At 41.4% G+C, this 21,624-nt stretch overlaps 2 long non-coding RNA genes and 1 other non-coding gene across 4 annotated transcripts; 1 reads left to right on the top strand and 2 right to left on the bottom strand.

Annotated features, from left to right (window-relative positions):
• Positions 1-706: 706 nt before the first annotated feature.
• Positions 707-20,248, bottom strand: LOC103331077 (uncharacterized). 2 transcript variants are annotated; one of them, XR_016126184.1, is made up of 4 exons: positions 19,740-20,248; positions 19,532-19,587; positions 11,568-11,730; positions 707-999 (listed from the first exon to the last, which is right to left on the bottom strand). It is a non-coding gene; the product is annotated as an uncharacterized LOC103331077 (long non-coding RNA). The 2 variants fall into 2 exon arrangements; XR_016126183.1 differs by having other exon boundaries at positions 11,568-11,667.
• LOC148917715 (small nucleolar RNA R71) lies at positions 3,491-3,597 on the bottom strand. Its single transcript, XR_016126567.1, has one exon. It is a non-coding gene; the product is annotated as a small nucleolar RNA R71 (small nucleolar RNA).
• On the top strand, positions 15,665-17,395 carry LOC148917714 (uncharacterized). The gene is made up of 3 exons (XR_016125828.1): positions 15,665-15,864; positions 15,953-16,149; positions 16,276-17,395. It is a non-coding gene; the product is annotated as an uncharacterized LOC148917714 (long non-coding RNA).
• Positions 20,249-21,624: the final 1,376 nt, after the last annotated feature.

The raw sequence follows: 21,624 nt of genomic DNA, 5'->3' as shown, positions 1-21,624 counted from the left end.
TATTTATGTAGTGTGTGATGACACACGCATCACATATTTTTTTAATGTGTGACGATGAACACGTCACATAATTTTGTAGTATGTGACAATGAATACATAAGATGTCTTTTTAACTTTGATGATGTTGGCATCATATATTTCTTCATATTGTGATGAGGTCTGTGTCACACATGTTCCATACCGAGTACCTAATTATGAATAATATGTGCAAATCCAATCACAATTCTCTATTCTCATTTTTTTTCAATGTATAATATAAAAATAGATAATCGCATTTCCATTAATAAAAGCAGGCAATTACATTGTATGTTCCAAAATAAAGATCTCAAACTAAGTCTAGACTTTGTACAAACAAAAGTAAGTCTAGAGCAAGTGTGTTCCAAAATAAAGATCCCAAACTAATTCTAGACTTTGTACAACCAAAAGTAAGTGTAGAGCAACTGTGTTCCAAAATAAAGATCTCAAACTAATTCTAGACTGTACAACCAAAAGTAAGTCTAGAGAGTAAGTGTGTTCCAAAATAAAGATCCCAAACTAATTCTAGACTTTGCACAACCAAAAGTAAGTCTATATAGCAAGTATATGGTCCATATGGATATAAACCCTAAATTAGTTCTCATCAAGGTTGTGGTTTGCTAGTTCATCATAATAGTCGTTATCAGAATGGACACCATTGCTACCTCTTGAGTGGTGCTGATCAGCCATGAGATGCAGTCAAAACAGACCTCAATTGGGCTCTCAAATCTTCATTCTCCTTTTGCAAAGTGATGAAATTAGTTGATAGCATTTTGAGATGATCATAAATTTCACTCAACTCAAAACTTGAAGCTATTGAAGAAGGAGTGGATGAAGCCCATCTGAGAGTGCCTCAACCAAGGCAACCTAGAGGTCTCCATGCGAAGAAAAACACCTACACCATGGATTGATCTTCCCCTCCTCCCGAGCATCTCACCCATGATTCCAAACTCAGCATCTAATATCACTTGTATAGAATCAAACCTGCATTGAAGTGAAAAAAAAATATATGAATTTTAATCTCTAGAATCCCCCACTGAAGTTTTTAATTTTTAGTAGACTTAATTTGTATGACTTGTCTGAAATCTTGCTTTTTTTAATGTTAATGAATTTTGCTTGGGAAATAAGATTGACCATGCTAAGCACTAACCTAATTCCCACAAGCAAAACTGTTCATCTCAAGGCTAGGACTCAAGTTTACATCTGAAAAACCAATTTCAAAGACATCTCAGACAAAGAAGAAAATTCCAGAACAAAGTAAATTCCTGTTAAATTCCTTGTTAAATTCTTGTTAAATTCGAGTTTCATTTCTTGTTAAATTCCTGAACAAAGTAAAACAAAACCTAATTGAAGATGAAGTCCACATATTGCAACATTATATATAACATGTTAAATAATGCGAGCAGCTATGGGAGTCTTGTGAAAGCCAAACAATATAACCTACACCCTTGAATTATGCGGGGCTAGTGATAACTCATATATTTATACATTTATACCATCCATTTCTAGTCTATTTGTGATGTTTTTGAGTTAAACATGTTGCGTTTTACCCTATTTTGTGTTAGTATGCAGTTGCACCTACTTTAGGATTCAAGTTGAAGGCAAAAGAAATCGAAACATGTCATTTTTGGAGCTGGCCACTATTCAAACGTGGAAAGAAATTTCGTGACCTGTTTTGAAGTCCAAATAAAGATCCAAAGTGAACCTGGCTTGTTTAAAGACTAAGAGCGGAATGGGAAAGTAATGGGGATTTCTAGCCTGATTTGGAGGTGCCAAATAAGGCAAAAACGTGCAAAATAAAGGCTGATTTATTAGGATCTCTTTGGAATATCTGACAGCCTCTTTTACCCCATAAAAACTTGCCTTTTAGCCACTTTCACAGACCCTATTTATTTTGGACGAATTTCACAACCCTAGACATCCTTCTTTTTGTTATTCTCCCCTTTCACACACACTAAAACCCTAGCCGCCCATATATTTCCACCATCAAGACTCATCGCAGGAGGCTGTTCTTGGAGAAGTTCAACATCAGAATTGGTTCAAGGGTTTCCTCTCATGAATTTATTTTCACTCATGTTGTTTATTTTCGTTTTAATCTTTGTGAACATGATGTGTAACTAAATTCATAGCTAGGGATTTCGATGTAGCCTTGCAACATTGATCCATGTTTCTAAGTTAAAGTATTCAGTTCATCAATCATTTCTTGTTTCATTCACTGAATCTATTGTTAAATTTGTTTGTCAATTTTAATGTTTGATCACCATTAGGGTTGCCTACAGATTATCTAGTCAAGGTTATTGTAAACATCATGCTTAATCTTGGTAGACATGTGAATGAATGAAGAGAATGCTATGCAAACATCCTGCCATGTGTTTTTTTCGGTTCTTTAACGTTTTCTTGCATGGTAATGACTCTTAACTTGGAACCAAAGTTGAACATCCCAATTAGGTTGCATATTAGGAGAATTTGATCAAAACCACACATCATATGGCTGATCATATATATGTAAAACGAACTCTGGAAACAGGTTGGTAGTTGAATACGGTTTAATTTTATAAACATGGAATTGGTTTTGCAATGGTGAATTCGAAATCCCTGGTCTCATCCCTATTCTTCTTACATCAATATCTCATTCGCTGCTACATTCGTCTTGCATTTTAAGTTATCTTTCATTTACAACACAAACTACTCTCAACTTGTCACTTTCACTTTTAGTTAGGGTTCTTTCAAAACTAGTAATTTATAGAGGTCCAATCGGTCCCTGTGGTTCGACACCCTTACTTGTACCATTATACTAACCATATATTGGCACTTGGAAGGAACACAACAAAATTTTGGCGCCGTTGCCGGGGACTGATTTCAGTTCTCTGTGATTGCTTGTTCTCAAACCCTAATTTCGTTTTATTTTTGTTTGTCAGGTAGTATATGTCAGATACACTTGCTGAAATAGGCCAAAGACTTGAACGGTTAAAGAGCAACACTTTTGAGAATTCTGTATCAACTAGTGCCCAGACTAGCCGTATAGAAGAGGACAATAGTTCTTCTAGCCCACGAGTGTAGATTCCTTCGATAACTATAACTCTGCGGAGAAGAAGAGATGGCTGGCCATAACGATGACAACCGAGCTTTGGAAGATTATGCTCAACCAGTTATACCAAATTCACCTTCGTGCATCTTGCTGCCTACTGAAGCTAGAAATTATGAACTCAAATCTTCTCATTTTCACATGCTTCCTTCTTTTTATGGTTTACCTAACGAAGACCCATTATCCCATATTAAGGAATTCTACAATGTTGTGAGTGGTTTACCTTTGCAGGGAGTGAGTGAAGCAAATCTGAGGATGAGGGTTTTTCCTTATACATTGAAAGATAGAGCAAAGAATTGGCTAATGACTTTAGCACCTGGTTCGCTCACCACTTGGGATGCCGTAGCTAAGAAGTTTCTGGAGAAGTTTTTCTCAACTCAAAAGACAGCTACGTTGAGAGGGCAAATCTTTAACTTTAAACAAGATGATGGAGAACCTTTCAATGAATGTTGGGAGCGTTTCAAAGGCCTGTTGCTGCAATGTCCACATCATGGGTTACCTCTTTACTTACAAATGCAAATTTTTTATGATGGACTAACCCAAACATGTCAATCAACTGTGGATAATGCAGCAGGTGGAGCTTTGAAGAAGAAAAATGCGCAAGAGTCATATAACATTTATGAGATGTTGGGATCTAATGCTCAACACAAAGATACAAGAGGTAAACGAGTTGGAATGTATGAAATGAGTTCTAATAATGATCTTGCTTTGCAGGTGGCTAGTTTGGAAAAGAAGCTCGATTCCGTGCTCAATATGGCGCCTAAGATAGCTGAGGTGTGTGCCATTTGCAACATACCAGGTCATCCTACTTATCAATGCTCAGCTAGTGAGGCTTATCCCGAATTCGTTCAAGAGCAAGTGAATCTCATGAATTCTTACAATCAGAGGCCGAGGAATGACCCATTCTCTAATACATATAACCCTGGTTGGAGAGATCATCCCAATCTCTCATGGAAGAATAACAATCAATTTCAAAATTTCCAACCAAAGCCTGCCACTACACTTGAAGATACTGTCAAAATGCTAGCTCAGAACACCGTTCAATTCCAGCAAACTACCAATAGTACTCTCCAACAACATTCAGCTGCTCTAACCAAAATGGAGACACAATTAGGTCAGATTGCTGATGCTTTGAGTCAAAGAGAACCCGGGAAATTTCCAAGCCAACCGGTGATACTTCAAAGGAACCAAGAGCAGGCCAAAGCGGTCATAACACTTAGAAGTGGTAAGGTTATTGATAATAGAGTTGGCAATGAAGTTACTAATGAATCTGATCATGTGAATGCAGGCCCCACTCAAGAAGAGCATGAGAAACCGAATGAAGATCCAAGCAATGCCACTTCTTCGTATGAAGCTCCAAATTTTCACAAGGCTGAAAAACCTTACACTCCTCCAATCCCATTTCCTGGAAGACTTGCCAAAAGCAAGCAGGAGAAGTCATTTAAAGAAATTTTTGATCTTTTAAGTAAAGTGAATGTTAATTTACCTTTACTTGATGTCATTAGGAATATGCCAGCATATGGGAAATTTTTCAAGGAGCTAAACACTTATAAGAGGAAGTATGGACCTAATGAAAAGGTGATGGTGTCTAAAAATGTGAGTGCTGTGCTTCAAAGAAAGCTCCCACCAAAACTCAAGGATCCGGGCAGTTTTTCTATCAATATCACCATTGGAGACACGCTAGTTGAAAAGGCTATGCTTGACTTGGGGGCGAGCATCAATTTAATGCCCTATTCAGTGTACCTTCAATTAGGTTTGGGGGGTTTGAAGGCAACAACTATTTCATTGCAACTTGCCGATCGATCAGTGAAATATCCAAGAGGTATAGTGGAAGATATCTTAGTTCAAGTTGACAAACTAATTTTGCCTGCTGATTTTGTAGTGTTGGACATGGAAGAGGCTCCTATACATGATCGTGAGTTACCTATTTTGCTTGGGAGACCCTTTATGGCCACGGCAAAGACTATCATAGATGTGCAAAATGGTCTCCTCACCATGACTGTGCTAGGAGAAACTGTACAATTCAAAGTGTTTGAATCTCTTTCTCACCCTTCTAGTTCACTTGATTGTTGTTCGATTGATGTGCTTGATTCACTTGTTTTCTCTAAGTTTTTGCTGGCACAATCCAATGATCCATTACAATATGTTTTGAGTCAATCTCAAGATGAATTTGATGAAGAAGTGCTCATGGAGATGGTGGCAGCCTTGGAAGCATTAAAACCATATCCCTCCACTTTTTCACCTCTTATAGAGCCATTAGGACCATCTGCCACACATCTGACCCCTTCTGTTGTTAAACCTCCAAAACTTGAGCTTAAACCACTTCCATCACATCTAAAATATGCTTACCTAGCTGAGTTTGAAACTCTCCCAGTTATCATAGCATCTGACCTCACCCCTTTGGAAGAAGAGAAGCTAATTAGGGTGCTAAAAGAGTTCAAATCAGCCATTGGTTGGTCTATTGCAGATATCAAGGGAATAAGCCCTACCATGTGCATGCATCGTATTTTATTGGAGGAGGGAGCGAAACCAACTCGTGAACCACAAAGAAGGCTCAATCCACACATGAAGGAAGTAGTGAGAGCTGAAGTGTTGAAGTTGCTAGATGTGGGTATCATATACCCGATTTTAGATAGCAAATGGGTCAGCGCTGTTCACGTAGTGCCTAAGAGGATTGGAATCACAGTGGTAAAAAATGAGCATAAAGTGCTTGTTCAAATGAGACCTGCAGCTAGTTGGCGTGTTTGCACCGATTACAGGAAGTTGAATTCGTACACTAGAAAAGATTATTTTCCTATGCCTTTTATTGATCAAATGCTTGGCGATTAGTGGTCACTCATATTATTGTTTTCTTGATGGATATTGAGGTTATAATCAAATTGCGATTGCTCCAGAAGATCAGAGAAGACTACATTCACCTGTCCTTTTGGCACTTTTGCATATAGGAGGATGCCATTTGGCCTTTGCAATGCCCAGCAACATTCCAACGATGTATCTTGGCAATCTTTCGAATATGATTGAGAGATTTATTGAGGTATTCATGGACGATTTTTCAATTTTGGTTCTTCTTTTGATACTTGTCTTAACCATCTCTCTCTAGTGCTTCAAAGATGTCAGGAAACAAATTTGATTCTCAATTGGGAAAAGTGTCAATTTATGGTGAAACAAGGTGTTGTGTTGGGGCATGTAATATCCAGCAAGGGTATTGAAGTTGACAAAGCAAAAATTGACATCATCTCAAATATGGCAGCCCCTACTTCAGTGAAGGGAGTGAGAAGCTTTCTAGGACATGCTGGTTTTTATCGTCGTTTCATTAAGGATTTTTCCAAGATCACTCATCCATTGTGCAATCTTTTGGCCAAAGATGTTGTATTTCACTTTGATAAAGATTGTATGAATGCATTTAATACCTTGAAACGTGAACTAACCTCTGCTCCTATCATTATGGCCCCAGATTGGTCTTTGCCTTTTGAGCTAATGTGTGACGCCTCTGACTATGCTATTGGTGCTGTTTTAGGTCAAAGAGTAAATAAGCTGCCACACGTAATCTACTATGCAAGTCGGACATTAAACGATGCTCAACTCAATTACTCTACAACTGAGAAGGAGTTGCTTGCTGTTGTTTTCGCTTTAGAGAAATTTCGTTCATATCTTGTTGGCTCTAAAGTTATTGTTTACTCTGATCATGCAGCTCTTAGGTTTTTGTTGACCAAGAAAGATGCTAAACCACGTTTGATCAGATGGATACTCTTGTTACAAGAGTTTGACCTAGAAATTCGAGACAAGAAAGGGAGTGAAAATGTTGTTGCTGATCACTTGTCGCGCCTTGTTGATGAAAACCATGGAGATGGACAAATTTTGCCTCTCAACGAATCATTCCCGGATGAAAAACTCTTTGTCATCCAAGATAAAGAGCCATGGTATGCTGATTTTGTCAATTATCTTGCTTCTAGTGTAATTAGAGATGATTTGACTTTTCAGGAGAGAAAGAAGTTCTTTTCAATGGTGAAACACTACATGTGGGATGAGCCCTATTTGTTCAAGTATTGCCCTGACCAAATCATTCGAAGATGTGTTCCAGTGAGCGACAAAGCATACTAACATTCAGTCATGCATTGGCATGCGGAGGTCATTTCAGTGCCAAAAAGACAGCTTTAAAGGTTTTACAATCTGGTTTCTTTTGGCCTACATTGTTTAAAGATGCTTTTGATTTTTGCTCTAAGTGTGATAGGTGTCAGAAAATGGGAGCATCAGTCGCAGGAATGAAATGCCATTAAACAACATTTTAGTGGTAGAGCTGTTCGATGTATGGGGAATTGACTTCATGGGACCATTCCCATCTTCTTTTGGATACATATACATACTAGTGGCAGTAGATTATGTATCAAAATGGGTTGAGGCAACAGCTACAAGAACTAATGATCACAAAGTTGTTTTGAATTTTCTCAAAGATATGATTTTCACTAGGTTTGGAACTCCGAGAGCTATCATTAGCGATGGTGGCAGTCACTTCTGCAACAAACCTTTTGAGGCATTGATGAAGAAGTACAACATCACACATAAAGTGGCAACTCCATACCATCCTCAAACCTCTGGACAAGTGGAAATCAGCAATAGAGAAATAAAGAACATCTTGATGAAAACCGTCAGCCCTACAAGGAAGGATTGGTCACTAAGGTTGAATGATGCACTTTGGGCGTATCGCACAGCGTACAAGACCCCAATTGGAATGAGCCCTTATCGACTGGTGTTTGGAAAGGCATGTCATTTGCCAATGGAGCTTGAGCACCGTGCATATTGGGCCATAAAGAAGTTCAATTTTGATCTCAAAGAAGCTGGTACAGTGAGGAAGCTCCAACTCAATGAGTTGGAAGAGCTCAGAAATGAATCATATGAGAATGCAAGGATCTACAAAGAACGAACCAAGCTCTACCATGACAAAGCAATTCTTAGGAAGGAGTTTCAACCAGGTATGAAAGTACTTTTGTATGACTCACGTTTGCGACTTTTTCCAGGTAAATTGAAGTCTAGATGGGTTGGACCATTCAAAGTGCTTCAAGTATTTCCCCATGGAGCTATGGAGATAGAAAACATCAAGAACGGGACCCGTTTTAAGGTCAATGGACAGCGTTTGAAGCCTTATTTGGAGAATGTTTCACAGGAGCAGGTTTATGTAGTTATGGATTCTCTCGAGTTTATGACAACTTAGACACACTACCATGTCTTGCCTAGACATTAAATAAAGCGCTTGCTAGGAGGCAACCTAGCTGGGTTTGTGTTCTTTCCTTTTATTTGTGTTAGTTTTTAGTTTTTATTTTATTTCATTCCATGCACACTGCCAATTTGCATTGCATCCATTCCATTCATTTTTTAAGCATCAAGGACAATGCTTAGTTTAGGTTTGGGGGTGTGGGATTTTCGTTTGTTTCTAGTTCTGGTTAAAGTTTGCTTTTGCTTACTAATGTGAATGTATATGAGGGCTATGGTTTACAATGAGGACTACTGTGTTGTCATGAAAAAGTTCGTATCATTATTATTATTTTTTTTTTCAAAGCTGTTACTCTTGGAATCATGGTGGTTAAAGTATCATGCTCAAATTCTGGAAGAAGAATTGTGGAGACTACCCTAGAGAGTGATTTTGAGCCTATTTACTTCTTTGAGAGGGTTTAAAGTGTTTGTACTCCTATCTTTTTGCTTCAACTTCATTTCAAATGATCTCATTATTTTTGTTTGATTGAATGCTAAGAATTGTTCTCTTTCGCAGATACCATGTGTTTGGTAACACTCATGAATGAACTCATTGAGATGATGTTAGGCTATGCATGTCTTAACCACCAAAAGGCCTAATTTCTTACCTTTATGTGTGTGCCATTACCCCATTTTGAAGCCAATCATGTTTAGCCATTTTCTTTTCTCACATTTTTTTTCCCCATATCCTTTTATCTCAATATGAGATATTTAGCCCATTACAGCTATACCCTATAGTTTGGGGAATACCAAAGTGATGAAGACAAAGATAATTCGAGCTCTACATAAAGAAAGTGGTGTGTACCGAGGTATGTGTGCTGGAATTGTAGAAAAAAGAAAGAAAACAGAAACAAAGTTTTAGAAAAGAAAAGAAAAAAAATCAAAGAGGATGTAATTTCTAAATCCTTCTATTATCGCACGAATCCTGGATGCCACGGACAAACAACAAAGATCAATTCAAGAGGAGAGCTTGCTGCTTTCACAAGGAAGACACTTTGGTATGTCCCAAGCTTTAGTATTTCCTATCCTTTCTTTCATAGCCCCTGACCTAAGCCTTAACATTACAAACCTTGTGAAAGACCTAGCTGATCTTTGAGGATGTATTCATGAGTGATGCTAAGTATGTGTGCTATCCATATTCTTAGTGTTTGATTCCCTTCATGAGATCTGTCCAGAAATTGTGCTTTTATTTCATATTTCATATGTGAGGATTTTGATTTCCTTTTACATAACTTCACTCACATATGTTTGAGGAGAGACCGTGCCTTAGGATCTGAGTGAAAATATGAGTGATATCTGTGAGGACTAGAGTTGAGGCGATATCTATCTTTGGCATTTGAGTATGGTATCTTTGAAGACATGGGACATGGAGTAATTATTTTTTACACTTTATGATATGATTCTTTCAAGTGGCAGACTAGTGGTTTGAATGTATGACTAAGCTTTCATTGGTTCTTATTAGTTCGCTATAAGTATGCTTTAACCAATTTGCTTGCAAGTATGCAGATGTTTGTGGGTGTCATCACTGTAAACCCCCAGGAGACACAACTCCTCCTACTAGGGACACCTAGGGGTTTAAAGGCTTGTTGCACATGCTCAGTGCAATCGTTTAGCCAGCGAAAGTGGTCTAGTTAGATTTTAGTGTCTTGTGTGTTTTCAGTTTCAGTTTTGCTCGAGGACTAGCAAAAATCAGGTTTGGGGGTATTTGATAACTCATATATTTATACATTTATACCATCCATTTCTAGTCTATTTGTGATGTTTTTGAGTTAAACATGTTGCGTTTTACCCTATTTTGTGTTAGTATGCAGTTGCACCTACTTTAGGATCAAGTTGAAGGCAAAAGAAATCAAAACATGTCATTTTTGGAGCTGGCCACTATTCAAACGTGGAAAGAAATTTCGTGACCTGTTTTGAAGTCCAAATAAAGATCCAAAGTGAACCTGGCTTGTTTAAAGACTAAGAGCGGAATGGGAAAGTAATGGGGATTTCTAGCCTGATTTGGAGGTGCCAAATAAGGCAAAAACGTGCAAAATAAAGGCTGATTTATTAGGATCTCTTTGGAATATCTGACCTCTTTTACCCCATAAAAACTTGCCTTTTAGCCACTTTCACAGACCCTATTTATTTTGGACGAATTTCACAACCCTAGACATCCTTCTTTTTGTTATTCTCCCCTTTCACACACACTAAAACCCTAGCCGCCCATATATTTCCACCATCAAGACTCATCGCAGGAGGCTGTTCTTGGAGAAGTTCAACATCAGAATTGGTTCAAGGGTTTCCTCTCATGAATTTATTTTCACTCATGTTGTTTATTTTCGTTTTAATCTTTGTGAACATGATGTGTAACTAAATTCATAGCTAGGGATTTCGATGTAGCCTTGCAACATTGATCCATGTTTCTAAGTTAAAGTATTCAGTTCATCAATCTGTTTCTTGTTTCATTCACTGAATCTATTGTTAAATTTGTTTGTCAATTTTAATGTTTGATCACCATTAGGGTTGCCTACAGATTATCTAGTCAAGGTTATTGTAAACATCATGCTTAATCTTGGTAGACATGTGAATGAATGAAGAGAATGCTATGCAAACATCCTGCCATGTGTTTTCTTTGGTTCTTTAACGTTTTCTTGCATGGTAATGACTCTTAACTTGGAACCAAAGTTGAACATCCCAATTAGGTTGCATATTAGGAGAATTTGATCAAAACCACACATCATATGGCTGATCATATATATGTAAAACGAACTCTGGAAACAGGTTGGTAGTTGAATACGGTTTAATTTTATAAACATGGAATTGGTTTTGCAATGGTGAATTCGAAATCCCTGGTCTCATCCCTATTCTTCTTACATCAATATCTCATTCGCTGCTACATTCGTCTTGCATTTTAAGTTATCTTTCATTTACAACACAAACTACTCTCAACTTGTCACTTTCACTTTTAGTTAGGGTTCTTTCAAAACTAGTAATTTATAGAGGTCCAATCGGTCCCTGTGGTTCGACACCCTTACTTGTACCATTATACTAACCATATATTGGCACTTGGAAGGAACACAACAGCTAGTCAATTGTCAGAGATAACCAGATAGGTAAACCAACTTTGGCATCAACAAAGGAGTAAATTCCCAGGACAGTTGCAGCAGTATAGTATGTGGAAATTATTCTTGCCGATAATTGCAAGAAGATAATATTTTCGCAAAACAATGATGTTTACCTCTATAATGTGTTCCAATTCAAAAGTATTTGCATTGCTTTCTTGGTTCTCAATGTTCCAGCAAAACTGAAGGCAAAGTTTCATTATGCCGTCCAGTATCCTTGATAAAGAGCCAATGTCCAAGAAAGATTGTAGGAAATTTTAGAATTCCATGAGCATTATGCTGCAATAGAAAATATGGACAAAGCACATACAGGGAATAGCTGAAAATATGTAAGAGCAAGAGTAACAAGCTCTTCAACAAATTAATTAAATGAACAGAAAAAAAAAAAAAAAAACACAATGCACAACCATGATTCGGTTATGTGCTTGGCAGAAATACAAAGGAAACATGAACCTCTAATAGATTGAAAAAATTCCACAAAAATTCACAGTTGACTAAACATTAATTGCCTTGTAATATTCAAAAAGGAAACCACATATCCTATCAAGTGTGGGCAAGGTGTCACAAAGACCTTTCGATTCCCTAGTAAATTCTTGGCCCTCAATTTATACGGAGCTCTTCTGCTCCAAGCTATCATCACAATCAGCAATCAAGGATCTCTAACTACAAAACTAAATCAAACTGTGGAATGATAAGCCTAGAAACAAAAACTAGAAGTCTGAGTGGCTCTCAAATGGCTTTCCCCTACCTACAGTTTTCCTGCATTCATCATATTCATAAATAGCGTGCCTCAACCATTCTCATTAAGTACGTCTAATTTGATTCTATGCATATTAGACAATGGGAGGTTGTCTCTTAAGTTCTTAACTCAACCAGCTTTTTGCTTTTGGGAAGAAATATTATTAATGCGTATCGGATTGGACATACATATAGTGCAAGCATGGCATAGGAAGAGAAGAGAAGGAATAATAATAATGTAAAGAGTGCACTTTGCCACTCGTGCATGTTGTTGATGCTCAAATTGGTTAGGCCAAGAATGAGTCCAACTTAGTGATGATGTGTGATGGATGATGGATGAAGGTGAGGACCTTAAGCATGTATGTAAAGACTTGGGCAAGCGATAAATGTAAAGAAGACAAGATATACGTGGTTCACCCTTAATGAATGGGCTACGTCCACGGAGAAGTGTGTTCTCATTATAATAGTGTATGATTACATTTGTACATTGGGTTGGACCCGAATATAAAGATGACAAGTGAGATGCCTAGGTCAGGGATCTAGAAGAGAGTCCCAGACCCTAGGGTCTAGCTTTGAGACCCGGATCCTCTTCTAAGTGGAGAGAAGAAGTCCCTCTTCTAAGTGGAGAGAAGTCCTTCTTCTAAGTGGAGAGAAGTCCCCCTTTCACATGGATATTATTCCCTATTTATAGGGAGGTGAAAGTGGGAGGTTTGTGTAGATTTCCGATGTGGGACTTTGTGCAAGTCGCAGATAGTGGTGACACGTGTACGCCTTGGTGCTAGTTGTTTTGAAATTTGGATATGTTCGGTTGATTATGGTGTAAGCAGTAGTCCCAAGTTCGCGGTCAAGTAACCACGGGTTGAGAACTTGTTAGGTTTAACGTAATCGTGACCGAGCATTCAGTTCGATGGGAGCCGTAGGCAGTCCCTAGTCCCCCAAGTTGGCAAGTTAGAGTTGCGTTAACACTTGAAAGGTATAATAAAAGCTGTGTGAGCCTTGGACCTGTTGGTAGCTGGGTACTGGACTTTTGGCAAGGAGGCCGGGGTGAGCTCTGTGGGGCTGAGCTTGTGAGGCCGTGGCCTTGAAGTTTTAGCAAGGGGGCCTTGGGAGCAAAATTTTGAAGAGCAAGGAGCTGGGCCATTGGAGTATACTTAGGTTCCTGACAAAGACCTTAGATAAAAAGGCTGGGCCTTAATAGAGATTTCAGCAAAATTCCCTTGGGCTGGGTGTTGGCAAGGGACCCAAGTGTAAGCGATTTGCAAGGGCTAGGCCCTTGGTGGGTTTCGGCAAGGAGGCCAAGACATTCTCAACCCCACCCCCCTTTTTTTTTTTTTTTTTTGGTGGGCAGCAGACCTTAAGTAAAGTTGGCATGGCCCTTGCCGTTCGGCAAGGGGCCAAAATGGGGCCGGGCAAAGTGCTGAGCTTCGGCAAGGCTTAGGAAAAATAAGATTTTAAGGGTTTGAGCCTCTGGGGCATGCCAGCAAGTTTAGCCTATCTTGAATAATAGCTGGGCTTGAGGTTTGGCTAGGAAGCTGCGTGAGTGGCTGAGTCACAAAGCTGGGTCACTGGGGCTGAGTCTGGTCTTGGCTTCGGCAATGAGAGAAACCCGTGAGCACATCACTTTGCTTGAGCGAATCCTTGCCGTTCAGCAAGGGTACCATGCATTAGTTGGCTTGGCGTATGGCAAGAGGCTGGGACCATGGTGACCAAAGTTTGGGCTTTTGGCAAGAAGGCTGGGCCTTTGCCTTTGTGGGCTTTGGTAATAAATTCAGCAAGGTTGGAGAAGTAGTGAGCTGGGGTTTTTCGTAGGGGCTGGGCAGCATGATTTTCTTTACATAAGACGTGCCACTCGGCCAGGTCTATGCGAAAGGAAGCAAGGGGACTGTAGATGTTTTACGCAGCTCATGGTTCGGCAAGGGTAAGATTTTTTGAGGGGTGCCGTTTGGCAACTTATGTGAAGAGGAAGTTTCAAAGCCTCCCTCCCTTCGGCAGGTTTGGAACATGACCTGGATCTAGGCGTGTCTTTCGAGTCAACAACGGACCTGGCACCCGTTGAGTTTCAGTCCCCATTCTTCTTCCACCCAGCCCCTTTCTTGAATCTGGAGGTTGCTGGACCCTCTGAAATTTGGTGTTGTTGTGGTTGAAGCTTCGGTAGGAGGGGTGAAGCTGGGATATTGATAATTTTCTTGGAGCCGGACCATTGGAGTTTTGGAAGTGCACGGGTTTGGCCTTTGAGTGGGGCTGGGCTCTTGGAGCGGGTGTCTTGATCAAATCATGACTCCTCCGTTTTGTGCTGGTTCCAAGTCTTGAGCAGGGTCGGAGAAGTGGAGCTTGGTGAAGCTGGGTTCGCAAGTGCTGAGAAGGTGAGTCCAAAGATTGGAGAAGAGGTGCAAGTCCCCTATTAGCTGTTCATGCCATCCAAAATTTGTTGGAGAAGAATATTAGAGCTGAAGAACCGTGAGCCCGTATACTTGGGTTCTTGAAGTCATCCTTACAACTTCGAACAGCCCTTGCCGTTCGGCAAGGGTGATTGCAGGTATTTTTTGGCAGCACGTTGCAGGTTCAGCAAGGTTCGGGCGTCGAGTCTACAGTGGGTTCAAACGAGGGTCTCGGAAATTCCTTCACGGCTCCTGCCGTTCGGTAGGGCATTTGCGGTGGTCTAGGTTGCCCCACCTGTTTTTCGTCAATTTGGATTGGGTGATTGGAGCTGGTCCTGTTTCGGTGGGTTTCAGAGCTCGAGTTGGAGCTGGGAGCTAGCTTCGGTAGCCACAATTCAACCCTTGCCGAACGGCAAGGATTGATTGGAAACTGTGAGGGGCCCCTTGCGATGTCCTTGGGAAGTGAGATTTGTAAGCTGGGTCTCAGCAAGGCGTCGGCACTACACAGCTTCGGCAAGGATAGCTGGGCTCAGATTCGTTGCTTGGGAAAGTCTGGACAATAGTTCATTGTCGGCAGGCGTCGGGTTGATTTTCTGCTGGACTTGTCGTTCGGCAAGGTACCTAGTCCCGGTTTTTCGGCAAGCTTGGTGGTGGCTGGTGGGAGCTTGGATATTTGGCACGGCACACAGCCCTTCGGCAGACTTGGTTGGTGGGTGTCTTGATCAATTTCTGCCGTGAGTTTGGGACTGAATTTTGGAGCTGATCCTTCGGCAAGGTGACTAAGTCCTCATGGTTTGTAGGTGTCGGCAAGACTTGGGGTCTGTTTCCTTCGGTGAGATCAAGCACTTTGTGAGTTTTTGAGCCTCCAAAAATTTATGCATGGAGCCTGCCGTTCGGCACGTTCCTTTCGGCTTGGCTCTGGGCTTTCGAATAGAGCTGGGTGCCTTGTCTTGAGCATTTTGTTGGGCATCCTTGTAAAACCTTGGAGCCGTGACCGTGTGAGCCTTGGTTGTTTGGATTTTGAGCGGGGTGCTGAAAAGAAATTTGGACGCTAGGCTGCTGGATTGGAGTTGAGCTGGACCCGTGAGCTTGGCTATTTGAAATTCTGTAGGTTCTGGAACTAAGCCTTCGGCAAGTAACTTGGGACTTGCTTTGATGATTTTTGTTTGTTGCTTATGGGTGTGTAGAGCATTGGTACAAGCTGGGCTGTACGAGCTGGACCTCGGGGATTAGCTGGTTTTGGCAAAACTGAGCTGGGCTTTCCTTGTGACTTGGGTGTCTAGATCCGATTTCTGAGGTAAATTGCTGCCATTTTGGAGGCCTCCATTTTGTTGCTGCCCATCCCTTGCCGTTCGGCAAGTTGGCTAAGTCTCCATATTTTGTAGGTGTTGGCAAAGTAGCTGAGTCAGGATGATTTGCGTTGTGCTTGGAGCTTGAGCCTTGTTGTTTGGGTGTCCAGAGAAAAACATAACTCCTCCGTTGTGAGCTCATTACAAGTGGGACTTGGCATTCTAGTTTCGGCAAGAGGGACCTGGGGTACCTCCCGCTTTGGAACGGAGACGTGGCTGCTGGGCTTGCCTCAGTAAGGCTTCTAGTTTTGGAGGCCACCTTTCCCTTTACTCAACCCTTGTCGTTCGGCAAGGGTGAGTTCCGAAGAATTATATGGTGCTCACTCTTGTTTTTTGTTTTTGTTTTTTTTTTTTTCAAGGTTTCGGCACGTGCTGACCTGGGACAGTGAGTTGTCACCTCAAGGTCTAGGTTCGGAAAGGCCTGGGATTCTTCCAAACTTATGTGAGCTGGGCTTTTGCAAAGAGCTAGGCCATTTGGAGATTTGGCAAGGGCTTGGGCAAGGTGAGAGCTGGGTGTGGTAGACCGTGAGCTGGGCCTTCGGTAGGTGTTGAATTGAGTGAGGTCTTGGAGCTAGGTCCCTTGGAGTGCTCGGCGAGAGACCGAGGCCTAGAAGCTGGACCGGTTTGGAGTTGGAGCTGATCCGTGAGCTTTGGTAGGTACTTAACTTGGGACCTTGTCCTTCATTTTATTTCCACGGTCCTTGCCGTTTGGCAAGGGACCTAGGACTTGTCTTTGAATTGAGGTTGTGTGTTTGTGTGATGTAGTCCTTTTGCAAGGGATTTAGGCTGGGCTATCTTTACAGATCTAAGCTGTTGGTCTAGTGCTCGGTGAGAGAAATTTGAGTTTCTCCTTCAGCATAGAAACTGCCGTTCGGCAGGGATATATTGAATTTTTTCCTGGAGGCCCTCATTTCGCAGAAACTGCTGTGTTGTTGTTTCGGCAAGATTGGCTGGGTTGCCTTGGTTTGTGCTTGATTTTGGAGGAAATAGGCTGAGCCCCCGGGTTCCCACTGAAGACTCGGCAAGCTGGGTCTTTGGGTCTGGCAAATCAGTTTGATGTTTTCTTCTATGTTTGTTTGAAAATTTTGGGCAATTGGCTTCATAGGCCAATTTGTAATAACTAATATGCAAGAGGTGGGGTCCACCGCTTTCTCCTGGAGTGGAATTTTGGAATTGCTTTTTTAGCTTTGGACGGAAGCTGTTGCCCACGTAATTAGAGGGTGGTAATGGAGATGACATCTGGACTTAGTGCTTTATTTGCTGGCTGGGCAGTTCTGGATGTCATGATGTTCTTTGATTGGGTTCCCACCTTTCGGCAGGCAAATAGGCAGTCTTAGTGGGGCTTTGTGAAGCTTTTGCGCATGATGGCTGATGGTCATCAATAACATTCTTGCGAATACTTGGGCTTTTGTCAAGCCTTGGAGCCGGGCCTGAGGTGCAAATTCTTGTAAGGGGCTAGGCATAGGGGTGCCAAAGGCAACACGAGATGTGTCTGGCACAGGGGTGCGAAGGTAACACAGAGCTTGCGTGTCGCAAGACAATGTGGCCAGGCAGGGTGCGAAGATAACACAAAACTTGCGTGATGCAGAACAATGTGGCTAGGCATGAGAGTGCGGCGAAGGGATGCGAAGGCTCGTCTTGCATGTCTCAAGGCAATGTGTCTAGGCAAGAGGGTGCGAGGTATAAAATTTGCATGTCGCAAGCGATATGGCTAGGCACAAAGATGCGCAAAGGCAAAGGAATGCCAAAGGCATAAAGCTTGCGTCGCGAGGCGTGTGCCTGAGGCACTAGGGTGCGGAGGCAACTCAAAAAGCTCGCATGTCGCAAAGCAATGTGGCTAGGCACGGAGGTGCGGAGGACCAAAGCTGCGCATGTCGCAAGGCAATATGGCTAGGCGAGGCTGCGAAGGGGACACAAAGCTCGCATGTCGCAAAGCAATGTTGCTAGGCGCGATGGTGCGAAGGCAACACAAAGCTCGCATGTCGCGAGGCAATGTGGCTAGGCATGATGGTGCGAAGGCCTGCGCAAGGCTGCGTGTTGCAAAGCGATGTGGCTAGGCACGGTGCGAGTACAACACAAAACTTGCGTGTCCGCGAGCGATGTGGCTGGAGCGCGATGGTGCCAAAGGCAACACAAAGCTTGCGTGTTGCAAGGCGATGTGGCTAGGCACGAGGGTGCTGAAGGCAACACAAAGTCTGCTGTCGCAAGCGATGTGACTAGGCGAGGGTGCGGAGGCAACACAAAGCTTCGCATTGGGAAAGGCATTATGGCTAGGCATGAGCAGCAGGGCCGGTTGATGGCTGGGTGCCTAAGGCATCGCACAAGCTATATGATGAAGATTGTATGGGTGCCGAAGGGCACTGAGGAAGTGGAGAACGACATAAGCCTTTTGTATCAATTCCACAGACCGTAAGCGGTGATGCTCAAATTGGTTAGGCCAAGAATGAGTCCAACTTAGTGATGATGTGTGATGGATGATGGATGAAGGTGAGGACCTTAAGCATGTATGTAAAGACTTGGGCAAGCGATAAATGTAAAGAAGACAAGATATCGTGGTTCACCCAATGAATGGAGCTTTACGTCCCACGGAGAAGTGTGTTCTCATTATAATAGTGTATGATTACATTTGTACATTGGGTTGGACCCGAATATAAAGATGACAAGTGAGATGCCTAGGTCAGGGATCTAGAAGAGAGTCCCAGACCTAGGGTCTAGCTTTGAGACCGGATCCTCTTCTAAGTGGAGAGAAGAAGTCCCTCTTCTAAGTGGAGAGAAGTCCTTCTTCTAAGTGGAGAGAAGTCCCTTTCACATGGATATTATTCCCTATTTATAGGGAGGTGAAAGTGGGAGGTTTGTGTAGATTTCCGATGTGGGACTTTGTGCAAGTAATCGCAGTATGGTGGTGACATACGTGTGCTTGGTGCTAGTTGTTTTGAGGCTGGATATGTTCGGTTGATTATGGTGTAAACACATGTCACATTGAATATATTTGTTTCATGGGAAAGTTTATAATTAAGAAAAGAAAGAAAGGAGAAAATTATTGCATCTGAAATGGAATTTTAATAAACTTGACTATTAATTTCTCTAAGTAGAAAAACAGAGAATTAATTCAAAAAAAATGGTGAATGCAAAGTGCAGGGCAACAACCAATTGAACACATGACAACATTATCATATATCAAATTGAATACTTGGAATATATAAGCCAAAATCTACACCACTGTCATTGAACATAAGAGTATTAAGCACCGAAAAAAAATTGCCCAGATTCATAGAAGAGTCAAATTGTCAAAATACAAATGACAAAAGTCCTAGTCAATTGTAGAATTAATTCAGTCAATTGTTCAGATGAGAAATTGGTCACTAACAATATAATCAGGACAATTCATATCAGTCCCCTATTTTATCAAATTGGTGAGCTGTTGTGGAGTAGATATCGTCATTTTCTTTTTACTTTTTTCAGTTAAGATGACAGAGTTGTAGTTTGGTTTTGTTGTTAATGAGATTTGTATCAAGATGATGGTGGAATAGTAGTTCACCATGTCTTTGTAATGCAAGGATGCATACAAGTGTGTTAATTAGTTGAAATGAGATATAAAGTCATGTCTGCACTTACAGATAAGACATTCTTCAGCATAGATGCAAAATTGACAACAGAGGTATTGTGATAATCTGCATATGGGAATCATGTGCCGGAAAAAAAAGAACAACAAAGGTAAAGAATAGTATAGGTTAGTAGGCATTACGTCGAAAGACATTTATCATAAAGAAAAAAAAATGCAGAAGCTACAACAATGCAAAGGGAGCAGGAGCTGAAAAATTACCCCTCCAATGCGAGCAATCATTACAGGACCAAGAAGCCTTTCCACAAATGGGTATAGGGTGATTTGGAACACAAAAAGACCAAAATCTACAAGTTGATAAAATCGTCAGCGATTATTGAGCATGTGTTGAGTTATTTACATAAATCAAAAATTGAAACTGTATCAAATGCTCTATCCTTTGAGTGAACTTATTGTCAAAATAAGTTCTTCTACAATTTCTCATCCAGTCAAATTGTCAAAATACAGTTTCTCATATTTGGCCATGTTCATATTACAAATTGAAGAGCGAGACAGAGGAAGAAAGAGAGAGCGAGAGAAAGAGAGATAGAGGAAGATGAGTGGTCGTCATCGCTGGAGAGGAGTGGTCGTCGTCGCAGGAGAGGAGGAATGGTCGTTGTCGCCAAAGAGGAGTGGTCGTCGTCGCCAATGGTTTGTGGATGAGAGCGCAACTAGTGATGGCGATGAAGGGACTGAAGCTTTGATTAGGTTGAATGAAGCGTTGGGTTTTTTCTTTTATTTTTCTTTTGGGCCATAAGTGATGCTGCCAATCTTCACCCAATAAAATTTTCGGGCCTCACTTTTATGCTCTGTGAAGAATGTGCATTATTCATCACATTTAGTAAAAAATTGGCGCCAAGATTTCGCTATTTAATATGTGCGACATCGAAATTATAACATGACGAACATGGAGCGAAAATTTTGTTACGTCCCTTCAAGACGTTTAGGTGATGACTTGCAAATTTTCACTTATACAAGCCAAATGTGACGGAATTTTCAGCGCCACGTAAAAGTTGGTCCGGAAGGGCTTATTTCTTGTAGCGACTCTATCCGATATCGACTAGTCCATCAAATTGGACACATCAGATTTGTCTGGCTTAAGCCGTTCTGAAATGAAGTGGTTGGGTTATTATTCTGAGTCACTAAGTATGGATTGCATCAAATGTGATCTCTTCATGTAACCTACAAAACAAACAAAAGAGGTAAGTGACTCAAAATAAAGAGAAACTAAGCAAAGTCACTAAGTAAAGAAGTCATGCGAATGTATGAAATTATGAACTTATCATGACCTACCAGCGTTCATGTCAAAGAAGGATCTCATTGCAGACATAACAAAGTGTTAGATATCACCATTACAAAAGAATAAGCGAGCAGACAAATTGAGACACTACTTCGAACTTGGGCATTAATGTCCTTATGGTCTGCACCATAAACTTGTGAGTCTCCTCTCTGTCTGAACGGCCTAGCCATCCGACCATCAAAAGCACGCCGGTGTAGTCAAAGTAGGTAGATTTGAATCAGGCCTTCCATTAAACGGCGTCAAAATCGCGACTGCGAGGTGGGTTCCCGGGACGAATATAGGCGTTTGCCTTTGTTGTTTATCTTGTTCACTACACACCTAGCATCCTTATGCCTCAGTCATCGAGTCCCTCAAGAAGAAGCCCGATTGCAGCTCCTATAGGATTTGAGTGGAATAAGGCGTGGGCAGCCAAGCGCCTTGCACAAAAGTTGAGGTGATACATACGCCCCAGATGATAATTGGGAGGCTTCCCACCTCCATGGGGCAGTCTCTTGGGAGGTCACACTCAAGAACTTCTTCGAAATCAGTGCACCTGCTTCTTCTTGGCTCTTTCTCAAACAAGCGATATCGGTGGAACCAAGGATAGGTTCTCCGATCACCACTTGCCAGCGGCGAAATGCTGATCTTTTGTGCGATTTGAAGAACATCAAGTACTATTCAATAGAATGCACAGGCACTTTGCCGACATCAATGGTGAGCGAACTCGATCCTCGGCGAGAACTATATCAGGAACCTCGATTCGGAAATAGACCTACAACGGTATCTGGATCATCCAAAATTCACGAGGGTGGGCCAGTTGATGGATTC

The sequence above is a fragment of the Prunus mume genome, linkage group LG4, assembly GCF_029339155.1.
Source record: "Prunus mume cultivar Tortuosa linkage group LG4, ASM2933915v1, whole genome shotgun sequence".
Lineage (NCBI taxonomy): Eukaryota > Viridiplantae > Streptophyta > Magnoliopsida > Rosales > Rosaceae > Prunus > Prunus mume.
This window is presented reverse-complemented; position numbering and strand designations above follow the sequence as displayed.